Genomic DNA, 12,798 nt, shown 5'->3' with positions numbered 1-12,798 from the left:
AATAATGAAAAAATCTGACCATGTCTTTGGGTTTCATCATCTCTACGTTATTTAGGCAGCACTATCTAGATCAAATCCACATAGAAGTGAGTCCCAGTAATGATAACAATAATAATAGCTACCAATCATTGAATATATTCCGTGTTACTTTTTTTCAGGCATTATTTGAATAGTATTGCATATTTTAACTCACTTAAGTTTTACCATAACTCTATGAGGTAAGTTACAATAATTCTTCAAATTTTATAGGTGAGGGAACTGAAACCCAGATCTGTTAAGTAATGTACAAATATCACAAAGTTAATTAGCAAGGAATGTGATTCAAGTCTAAACTGTTCAGCTCTGGTTCCTGCTCTGAACCATTACATAACAAATTATGCCCAGATACAACAGAAACATCTTCAAGCATGAACAAAGAATAAGACCCTTCTTTAGTCTTCCATTCTATACTTTGAGGCACAAGTTAATGAAAGAATCACTCCTTATAAATTTGAAGATAACTAACATGGTTCCTTGCACCTGACTGAACCTGAACTGCTTTACAATGTGCTTCATCAGTGTGCATTGTAGAAATCTTGCCTGATCACTACCTGAGGAGCAGTCTTACTGATTCAATGCACATGCCTTCTTTATCTGAAATCTCCCACAGTTTCTGTGTAGGCTCAAGTTAAATAAATCTTAGGTCTCTCTGATGAATGACCACGGTTCCAACCATGGTTAGACCATGGTTCTAAAAATGACTATTTTTCTAAAAGTGAGCTTAAAATATGAGTCCAGACAAGTTTGTAAATTTAAGACTCATAATATCATGGTATCAGTATTTCTGTGTGATGGTATAACTGCCTGCTTGATTGCATAAATACTCAAGGGTTTCCAAGTTAATTATATCCACAGAATACCCAGGGTGGGGATGGAAATCCATACGCTTCCACCCTTAGTGTCTAGCTACCCTGTAATTGTCCAAGGACATTAAAATGTTCGTTACAATGGTGAGTAGTACAGTACACACATGCCTACATAATAATAAATTATTTCAGCAGCTCAGAGTGGCCCAAAATAATCATATTAGGACAGATTAATAGGTTAAAGAGTGAGAGTACAAAAATTTCCCCAAGAGTAACATAGAATAAAAAAATCATTTGTAATGAAAATTGAGTTTAAATATGAATTTAGTTCCCTAGAACAGCATAACTGAAATATTCCTATATGATCTAATTTTAGCCATTCTTCCCACATTACTTAAAATTCCTGTGGAGAGTTAGTAATTTAAATCCAAAATGTCAATGATTAGACAAAATTTATGTAGTGATTTTTTTCTTTTTTTCTCTTAGAGACCAAAGCCACCCACCCCCATTTGTTTTTTTTTCCCCCCCGCAAAGAATATTTGCTTTGAGAAACAATGAAACACTGGATTTTTGAAGCTGTAAGTTTTCTATAATTTATTTATCTTGAATATGAAAAGTTAAAGGAGTTGAGAATTTTTAAATTGACTTTAAGAATTTGAGGAATAATGATAATACTAGTGAGAATTATATGGACAATACTAAAAGAAGATTTTACAGTTTCTATGAAGTCTAGATAAGAATATACCTTACATGACAGCTGAACTACCTGAAAGTTAATACTGTTTGATTGTTGCTAAATATTGGAATGGATGTCTCAAACAGTTTGCAGAATTTTTCCTTTTCACAGGATGTAAAAAAAACAAAAAAAAGATCCAATTAGCACTTAATTCAAAGTTTCCCTTGATCCTCCTTTTCTTGGGGCTCGTAGTCATATTGCCAGTATAACTTTGACTGATTGACTCTTAATTCATCCACCACTACTCTGTTTTTGGCTGTGAGTGGTATTCTCAAGTCAAACAATGTGTTCTTAAACTTTTAAAGCACAGATTTGCAATAGTTAACCATTAATTGAGTACACAAGAGAAAATAATTCTGCTTTACTGTCAACTTGTTGGGTATACCATCATGATAATGTGCTCTGACAAGAATCGTATCCAGTAAATGCTAAAAACAAAGCTGTATTATCGTGCCCTCCTTGTAATAATTTAACCTTACCCAAACAGAGGGGTCAAGCCTTTATGCTTGGCTCCTGGGAGGTAATCTCTAACCCCTGAAAAAATTGTCCTTGTCTGTCTGGGAACCTTGAGTCGACCAGATGTAACAACGTGAATTAGGATGTATTGGAGGTGTTAGGTCACATGGTATTGGCTCAGCTTACAAAGGGGTTAGAGACTGAAGTGAGCCACGTGGCCAGCCAACCAGGTTTATATGATCAAGCTGCAATGAAGACTCTGGACAGCAAGGCTCAGGAGAACTTCCCTGCATACAAATCCTCCATGCACGTTGTTACAAATCAGTGTTGGGAACGTAATGCTGTTTATGACTCCATGGTAGGAGAACAACAGGAAGCTCCACAATTGAAACTTTCCTAGAATCTGCCCCATACATCCCTTCTCTTGGCTGATTTTAATCTGTTTCCTTTCCTTTCAATAAACTGTAACTGCAAGTAGAGCAGCTTTCAATGAGTTCTGTGAGTCCTTCTAGCAAATTACTGAACTTGAGGTTTTGGGAGACCCTTGAACTTACAACTGGTGTCAGAAATGAGGGTAATCTTGTGGACTGTTCTTTCTCAAACTCTGCAGCCTCCTACTCACAAAGGGTCAGAAATACTAACAACAAATGTTTCTTATTATGCTGATGCAATTTTACAGTGAAATCCCTTTTACCAGGTGACCATGAAAATTCTCTTTGAAGAGACATGTGTAGTCAAGGAATGAAAGAAATGGCCTTTCTTTCTCTTATTGATTCCATTATCTGAAACCACACAGAGATTATTTTTTAAATGCTGTGATCAATAGAGTTTAAACAAACACACAGTAAGTTCCTAATATAGTTCTAAAATGAAACTCTAATGAAAACACACCTGTGGCTAATATAATCTTGCCATAAAGAATTTATAAAAATCTTACAAGAATATACAATGGAGAAAAGACAGCCTCTTCAATAAGTGGTGCTGGGAAAACTGGATATGACATATACAGATGTCTATAATTATAGATAGAAATACAAGGCACAGGATACCTTTACTCCTCATCATCACCAATAGTTGCTATCTCTTGTCGTTTATCTTTTTTATGATAGTCATTCTAAGAGTTGTGAGGTGATACCTCCTGGTTTTAATTTGCATTTCCCTGATGATTAGTGATGTTGAGCACCTTTTCATATACTTGTTCACCATTTGTACATCTTCTTTGAAAAATGTCTCTTAAGTTCCTCTGCCTGATTTTTAATCAGCTTGTCTTTTCTTGCCTTTGACTTGTATGAGTACTTTATATATTTTGGAAAGCAACCCCTTATCAGATATATGGTATGTAAATGTGTTCTGTGATTTTATAGGCTGCCTTTTCATTATGTTGATAATTTCTTTTGCTCTAAAGAAGCTTTTTCCTAATAAAAGTACAGGATCAGATAGCTTCGCTGGTGAACTCTACCAAACATTGAAGAAGAATCAATACCAAGTCTTCTCAAACTCCTTCAATAAATTGAAGAGGAGGGAACTCTTCCAAACTCATTTTATGAGGCCAGTATTACATTAATACCAAACCAAGTTAAGGACACTACAGAAAAAGAAAATCTAGGCCAATATCCACAATAAACATACATGTAAAAGTCATTAACAGAATATTAGCAAACCAAATTCAAAAGTACATTAAAAGAATCATATGCCATGATCAGGTGGAACTTATTCCAGGTGTGCAGGGATGTTTTAGCATATGCAAATAATGCAGTGATATACTACATTAATGAAATGAAAGATATAAATGATATAATCATCTCAATAGATGTAGAAAAAGCATTTGGCAAAATTCAACATCCATTCATTATAAAAACTATCAACATTTAGAGAAAAGCTAACATCTGTCCTTCTCAAAATCTTTCAAAATATAGCAGAGGGAGGAACACTCCCAAACTCATTCTACAAGGCCACCGTCACCCTGATACCAAAATCAGACAAAGATGTCACAAAGAAAGAAAACTACAGGCCAATATCTCTGATGAACATAGATGCAAAAATCCTCAACAAAATACTAGCAAATAGACTCCAACAGCACATTAAAAGGATCATACACCATGATCAAGTGGGGTTTATCCCAAGATTGCAAGGATTCTCCAATATACTTAAATCATTCAATGTGATACACCATATAAAAAACCATATGATCATCTCAGTAGGTGCAGAAAAAGCTTTTGACAAAATTCAACACCCATTTATGATAAAAACCCTCCAGAAAATAGGCATAGGAGAACTTACCTCAACATAATAAAGGCCATATCTGACAAACCCACAGCCAACATGGTTCTCAATGGTGAAAAACTGAAACCGTTTCCACTAAGATCAGGAACAAGACAAGGCTGCCCACTCTCACTGCTGTTATTCAACATTGTTTTGGAAGTTTTAGCCACAGCAATCAGAGAAGAAAAAGAAATAAAAGGAATCCAAATCAGAAAAGAAGAAGTAAAGCTGTCACTGTTTGCAGATGACATGATACTATACATAGAGAATCCTAAAGATGCTACCAGAAAACTACTAGAGCTAATCAATGAATTAGGTAAAGTAGAAGGATACAAAATTAATGCACAATCTCTTGCATTCCTATACACTAGTGATGAAAAATCTGAAAGTGAAATTAAGGAAACACTCCCATTTACCATTGCAATGAAAAGAAAAAAATACCTAGGAATAAACCTACCTAAGGAGATGAAAGACCTGCATGCAGGTCATTGGTGGCCCATGTAGAGCCTCATAGAGGAAGTAAACTCTATCTCTCACCATTGGTTTAATCCTTTCCATATAACCCTTGAGTTTTTGTAATTCACCTTCAATGTCTGTTTCCAGAGTGAGTTATATAGATTTGTACTGGTTAGCCAAAACTCTGAACCTCTCAGAGAAGCCACCAAAGTCAGAAACAAGATCGCACATCCTGAGTCCACTCCGAGCAGCTTTGGAAGAATAAACTGGGCCAGCGTCCTTTTCTGTGGTACCCAGAATTTTTCCTGCTTGTTCTTGTCTCTGTTGTTCCTGGATGCCATCAGCTGCTTGGTGAAAATCAAATACAACATGAGCTCTATCAGATATAATAAGACTTTTCCCCAGCCTTCCAGACCTTTTCCTTTTTGAACATTTTTTTTCTGCTTCCTCAAACAATCCAGGTAGATGAATTACCACACCATTTGCAATGAATGCAGTAACATTTGGATTTACCACTAGGTCAAAGATGAAAATTATACTCCAGGGCTTCCCTGGTGGTGCAGTGGTTGAGTCCACCTGCCGACGCAGGGGACACGGGTTCGTGCCCCAGTCCGGGAAGATCCCACATGCTGTGGAGCGGCTAGGCCTGCGCGTCTGGAGCCTGTGCTCTGCAACGGGAGAGACCACAACAGTGAGAGGCCTGCGTACTGCAAAAAAAAAAAAAAAAAAAAAAAGGAAGTTATACTCCACAGAATCTACAACTGTATGGCCAGCATTATTTTCTCCCTGGCAGCGGTACATGATGTCGGCAGCCTGCATCAGCAGATCGACCACCTTTCCCTCGTCACCCCACTGCACACCGAGCACCACCGTCACCCACTTCCTTCCGGACCGCGCCCTTGGACACCTGCAGTTGCTGTTGGGCAAGGAGGATGCCGCCAGGTTGGTCTTGGCGAATGCCATGGCTCCACAGACACAAGGAGAGCCCGGAGGGGACACGGGTGGCTGGGAGTGCATGAACTGGGCTGCTCTCAAAGGTCTGTTTTAAATAACATAATTTTAAATCAACCTGATGCCATAAAGAACATCTGCTGAAAGCAAGACAACATTTAATTTGGCCTCATAGGTCTTATTCATCGAATATTAATGAATTGTTGGTTTCTTCATGTAACATACTGGAATAGATGAAACTCCAAGAAAATGTCAGTTGTATGTCTGTTTGGACTTTAAGGGTGTTATAGTATCTGGGAACAATTTTTATCTACATTCTACCTGAGTGAACCTTTTACTGAAAATAAATAAATAAATAATGAGTTCCCCTATAATGACTACAGGTTATGGACATTCTTTATAAGAGTGTGGACCATCTAAAGGAAGAACCCGGATCAGATTCATCCCTATAATCTAGTTGATACCAACATATGTTTCCAAAAATAGTGTTTTCAATAAATTCATTCAGTTCTGAATGAATGAATGAATAAAGGAAAGGGGAAAAAATTAATCGTGCTCTTTGGCATTCTGACAAGCAAACATATGATGAGGAACAAGAATATGTTACTTGTACAGTAAATATGAAATAGTTGATTTTTTGTTTCATCATTTTGGCAGGAAAACAAATTTAACCTTTGAACTTTTATTTGTTTTAAAAATGAAGCATACTTTGAAGTTGGTAGACACTGCAGTGGTAAAGACATTTGTAAATAGAATTTGACCAAGCTAAGGACTTACTGATTTAATAAATGGAGCTTCGTTACAGTAGGTGGAACTGAAGGTCTCCACACTAATGCTGTTTGATGAAGAACAATGGAAAAGTAGACACAAACATTGTTAGATAGGAGTATACCTTTCAGTCCTTCATGTATAGGGTATTCTATTAAAAATTCAGTGAGGAGACCTTCAAGATGGCAGAAAAGTAAGATGTGGAGATCACCTTCCTCCCCATAAATACATCAGAAGTACACCTACATGTGGAACAACTCCTACAGAACACCTACTGAACAGAAGACCTCAGACTTCCCAAAGGACAAGAGACTCCACACGTACCTGGCCATGTGGCTGACAGGGTCTTGGTGCTCTGGTCAGGTGTCAGCCCTGTGCCTCTGAGGTGGGAGAGCCGAGTTCAGGACATTGGTCCCCCAGAGACCTCCCGGCTTCACGTAATATCAAATGGCAAAAGCTCTCCCAGAGATCTCCATCTCAGTGCTAAGACCCAGCTCCACTCAACGACCAGCAAGCTACAGTGCTGCACACCCTATGCCAAACAACTAGAAAGACAGGAACACAACCCCACCCATTAGCAGGGAGGCTGCCTAAAATCATAATAAGGTCACAGACATGCCAAAACATACTACCGGATGCGGTCCTGGCCGCCAGAAAGACAAGATCCAGCCTCATCCACCCGAATACAGGCACTAGTCCCCTCCACCAGGAACCTACACAACCCCCTGAAACAACCTTAGCCACTGGGGACAGACACCAAAAACAACGGGAATTACGAACTTACACACTGTGAAAAGGAGACCCCAAACACAATAAGTTAAGCAAAATAAGAAGACAGAGAAACACACAGCAGCTGAAGGAATAAGGTAAAAACCCACCAGACCAAACAAATGAAGTGAAAATAGGCAGTCTACCTGAAAAAGAATTCAGAGTAATGGTAGTAAAGATGATCCAAAATCTTGGAAATAGAATGGAGAAAATACAAGAAATGTTTAACAAGGACCTAGAAGAACTAAAGAGCAAACAAACAATCATGAACAATACAATAAATGAAATTAAAAATACTCTAGATGGGATCAATAGCAGAATAACAGGCAGAAGAACAGATAAGTAACCTGGAAGATATAATAGTGGAAATAAGTACTGCAGAGTAGAATAAAGAAAAAAGAAAGAAAAGAATAGAGGACAGTCTCAGAGACTTCTGGGACAACATTAAATGCATCAACGTTCGAATTGTAGGGGTCCCAGAAGAAGAAGAGAAAAAAAAGAGTGAAAAAATATTTGAAGAGATTATAGTTGAAAACTTCCCTAATATGGTAAAACAAATAGTTAATCAAGTCGAGGAAGCTCAGAGTCCAATAAATGATAAGTCCAAGGAGAAACACGCCAAGACACATATTAATCAAACTATCAAAAATTAAATAGAAAAAATACTAAAAGCAGCAAGGGAAAAACAACAAATAACATACAAGGGAATCCCCATAAGGTTAATAGCTGATCTTTCAGCAGAAACTCTGCAAGCCACAAGGGAGAGGCAGGACATATTTAAAGTGATGAAAGGGAAAACCCTACAAACAGGATTACTCTACCCAGCAAGGATCTCATTCAGATTTGACAGAGAAATTAAAACCTTCACAGACAAGACAAAGCAAAGAGAATTCACCACCAAAGCACCTTTACAACAAATGCTAAAGGAACTTCTCTAGGCAGGAAACACAAGAGAAGGAAAAGACCTACAATAACAAACCCAAAACAATTAAGAAAATAGTAATAGGAACACACATATCGATAACTACCTTAAATATAAATGGATTAAATGCTCCAACCAGAAGACATAGACTGGCTGAATGGATACAAAAACTAGACCTGTATATATGCTGTCTACGAGAGACCCACCTCAGACCTAGGGACACATACTAACTGAAAGTGAGGGGATGGAAAAAGATATTCCATGCAAATGGAAATCAAAAGAAAGCTAGAATAGCAGTTCTTCTATCAGACAAAATAGACTTTAAAATAAAGACTATTACAAGAGACAAAGAAGGACACTACATAATGATCAAGTTATCAGTCCACAAAGAAGATATAAGAATTGCAAGTATTTATGCACCCAACATAGGAGCACATCAATACATAAGGCAAATGCTAACAGCATAAAAAGGGAAATCAACAGTAACACAGTCATAGTAGGGGACTTTAACACCCAAGCTTCACCAACGGACAGATCATCCAAAATGAAAATAAGTAAGGAAACACAAGCATTCCATCCAAAACCAACAGAATACACTTTCTTCTCAAGTGCTCATAGAACATCCTCCAAAAGAGATCATATATTGGGTCATAAATCAAGACTTGGTAAATTTAAGAAAATTGAAATCATATTAAGTATCTTTTCTGACGACAATGCTATGAGACTAGATATCAATTACAGGGAAAAATCTGTAAAAAATTACAAACACATGGAGATTAAACAATACACTATTTAATAACCAAGAAATAACTAAAGAAATCAAAGAGGAAATCAAAAAATACCTAGAAAAAAATGACAATGAAAACACGAAGACCCAAAACCTATGGGATGCAGCAAAAGCAGTTCTAAGAGGAAAGTTTATACCAATACAGTCCTACCTTAAGAAACAGGAAACATCTCAAATAAACAACCTAACTTTGCACCTAAAGCAATTAGAGAAGGAAGAACAGAAAACCCCCAAAGTGAGCAGAAGGAAAGAAATCATAAAGATCAGATCAGAAATAAATGAAAAAGAAATGAAGGAAACGATAGCAAAGATCAATAAGACTAAAAGCTGGTTCTTTGAGAAGATAAACAAAATTGATAAACCATTAGCCAGACTCATCAAGAAAAAAAGGGAGAAGACTCAAATCAATAGAATTAGAAATGAAAAAGGAGAAGTAACAACTGACACTGCAGAAATACAAAGGGTCATGAGAGATTACTACAAGCAACTCTATGCCAATAAAATGGACAACCTGGAAGAAATGGACAAATTCTTAGAAATGCACAAACTTCCAAGACTGAACCAGGAAGAAATAGAAAATATGAACAGACCAATCACAAGCACGGAAATTGAAACTGTGATTAAAAATCTTCCAACAAACAAAAGCCCAGGACCAGATGGCTTCACAGGCGAATTCTGTCAAACATTTAGAGAAGAGCTAACACCTATCTTCTCAAGCTCTTCCAAAATATAGCAGAGGGAGGAAAACTCCCAAACTCATTCTACAAGGCCCCCATCACCCTGATACCAAAACCAAAGTTGTCACAAGGAAAGAAAACTACAGGCAATCCCACTGCTGGGCATATACCCTGAGAAAACCATAATTCAAAAAGACTCATGTACCACGATGCTCATTACAGCTCTATTTACAATAGCCAGGACATGGAACCAACCTAAGTGTCTATCGACAGATGAATGGATAAAGAAGATGTGGCACATATATACAATGGCATATTACTCAGCCATAAAAAGAAATGAAACTGAGTTATTTGTAGTGAGGTGGATGGACCTAGGGTCTGTCATACAGTGTGAAGTAAGTCAGTAAGAGAAAAACAAATACCGTATGCTAACACATATATATGGAACCTAAGGAAAAAAAGATTCTGAAGAAGTTAGGGGCAGGACAGGAATAAAGATGCAGACAGAGAGAATGGACTTGAGGACATGGGGAGGGGGAAGGGTAAGCTGGGAAGAAGTGAGAGAGTGGCATGGACTTTTATACACTACCAAATGTAAAATAGATAGCTAGTGTGAAGCAGCCCCATAGCACAGGGAGATCAGCTCAGTGCTTTGTGACCGCCTGGAGGGGTGGGATAGGGAGGGTGGGAGGGAGACGCAATTGGGAGGAGATATGGGGATATATTTATATGTATAGCTGATTCACTTTGTTATAAAGGAGAAACTAACATACCACTTTAAAGCAATCCAATAAAGATGTTAAAAAAATAAAATAAAGAGAGTGACAATGTGGAAAAAAAAGTTCAGTGAGCTATGCACATAATTAGCCATTCCTCCTGTCACAGTGAATCTCCTTTGTGAACACTCCGATGCGCCTTGACATGGAGTGCTCGAGCTGGGTGGCTTGCCTTTAAATAAGGGTCTACTGGCTAATTCGCATTAACTTTTCTTGGATTTCTGATAGTTTCAGAGACACTCCTTTTTAAGAAGCTGCTTCTGAAGATAAGAGATTCCCCTGTTTCAGATATTGCTTTTCAGTGGAGGGATTTTGGAAATGTCAGGTGGAATTTCTTATTTTCACAATGTCTCTCCTTTCATTCCATGCAGTGGGGCACAGAGATGAGGTGACTAGGAATGCTAAACATCCTTGACTGCACAGGATATTCTTGCTCAGTAAATAATTGTCCTGCCCAAAATGTAGATAATGTCTGTGGTAACTAGCCTCCAGGATGGCCCCAGATATTCCCCACCTCATGGTGTTCACAGATGTGTACTCCCATCTCACATTATACCAGGATTGATCTGTGTGATCAACAGAATATGGAAGAAGAATTGGTACATCACTTCCAGGATTAGGTTATAATATACACTGCCTTCTTTCTTGGTTGTACATTGTTTCTCTCTCTGTCTGTCTCCCACATACCTTGCTCTGGAGGAAGCCAGTTGCCCTGTCGTGGGATATTCGGTTTGCATAAGGTTACGTCCACAAGTCAAGGAACTAATGTCTGTAGCCAGTAGCTAATAAGGAACTAAGGTCTGACAACAGCAATGTGAGTGAGCTGGGAAATCTGTCTTCTGGTCCCAGTGGAGCACTCATATGACTGCCATCCCATCCAACAGCTTTATGGCAATTTCATGCAAGACCCTGAACCAGAACCAGTTCATGTAAGCCTCTCCCAGATTGCTGACCCTGGGAAATTTTGAGATAAATGATTCTTTATTTAATCTGATAAATTTTGAGATGATTTGTTATGCAACATTAGATAACTAATACAATGTCCCTGCTGACAGGTCTGGTGGCAAATATTTTATTTATCTGAAAAATCTCATATATGGATACTTAGTCTAGTTGTTTTCTGTACAAAACCTAAAATACTGTCTCCTGACAAGTAAAATTTTGGTTCTTTTTATGTGATCTTATATTTAGTATAGCTTATAAATGATGTCATGTGGAATACTTCATAGTCTATTTTTTTAACCATTCTGTAATATTTTATAATGTATATATATATTATTACACCATATTTTGAAATATTAAATTTTCTGTGTGGTATTTGGATGAATTATTGGATATTGGCCCATGTTAATTGTTAGTCTCCCACATATCCAATTTAAAACCTTTCTCATTGGTGGTATAAATTGCCATGGATTGGATATTTAAAAATTAATTGAATCATTGGCAGGACAGGAAAAAGAGTATGAAACCATCCCACTTCATATAGACCTGAAATTCATCTCTTTAGTGTTCAGTAAATGGTTGAGAAATATCACCTGTGTTTGAAAAATCTCTTACTTATTTATCCTATTTAAATATTCAGGTATCAACATGTAGTTGATAACCACATTGATTAAAATTATATTCATGGAGATAACAGTGGAAATTTTTCCTATATTTATAATAACTTTTCAGATCAGTACCATGAGGGGAGACACAATAATCTGTGTCTCAATATTTCCCTCTGTGGCTCAGAAATGTAAAAATTTACATGGGCTGTTTTTGTGGGTGAAGTTCACCTTCACTTTTACTCTTTGGATCGATTTGTCCCTGGCTGAGTCTAGGAAAAGAAGGGATATGAGAGGTTTTTGTAAATTAAAAAAGAAAAACAAGTCAAAATAAAGTAAAAAATAATTGATATAATGAGTTACAGTAAAGACTCTATGAATAATTATATATAACAAGATAATCATCCACCAACATTGGCCAGTAATGTGTAATCAGGAAAAGGCTGATAATTTTAAGTTTTATCCTGACATACTTGGTCCTATGTGTATGAATTCTGATTTTATGATACTCACACACAGAATTCAAGTCTTGAATGATTTGGGGGCTGTAGTATTAAAGTACTTGGTCTTCTACAACAACATCAGTTTACTGAATACTTTGCGTCAGGTGCTGTTGTAAGCACTGGAGACACTGACAGTGAACAAAGACCAGAAAAGTCCCTGTCCTCATTATTGTATCTAGTGTGATAAGACAGTCAATACATAAATGAACAGTGTCTCCCCAAAATTCACATCTATCTGGAACCTTGAGATGTGACCTTATTTGGAAAATAGGGCCTTTGCAGATGTAATTAAGTAAAGATAAGATCACACTGGATTAAAGTTGGCCCTAAAGCCAGTGATGTGT

The 12,798-nt window shown here is 37.3% G+C and overlaps 1 pseudogene; it reads right to left on the bottom strand.

Moving 5' to 3' along the window:
• Window positions 1-4,752: 4,752 nt before the first annotated feature.
• Window positions 4,753-5,733, bottom strand: LOC125960553 (adenylosuccinate synthetase isozyme 2-like; annotated as a pseudogene).
• Window positions 5,734-12,798: the final 7,065 nt, after the last annotated feature.

Source organism: Orcinus orca, chromosome 11 (assembly GCF_937001465.1).
Source record: "Orcinus orca chromosome 11, mOrcOrc1.1, whole genome shotgun sequence".
Lineage (NCBI taxonomy): Eukaryota > Metazoa > Chordata > Mammalia > Artiodactyla > Delphinidae > Orcinus > Orcinus orca.
This window is presented reverse-complemented; position numbering and strand designations above follow the sequence as displayed.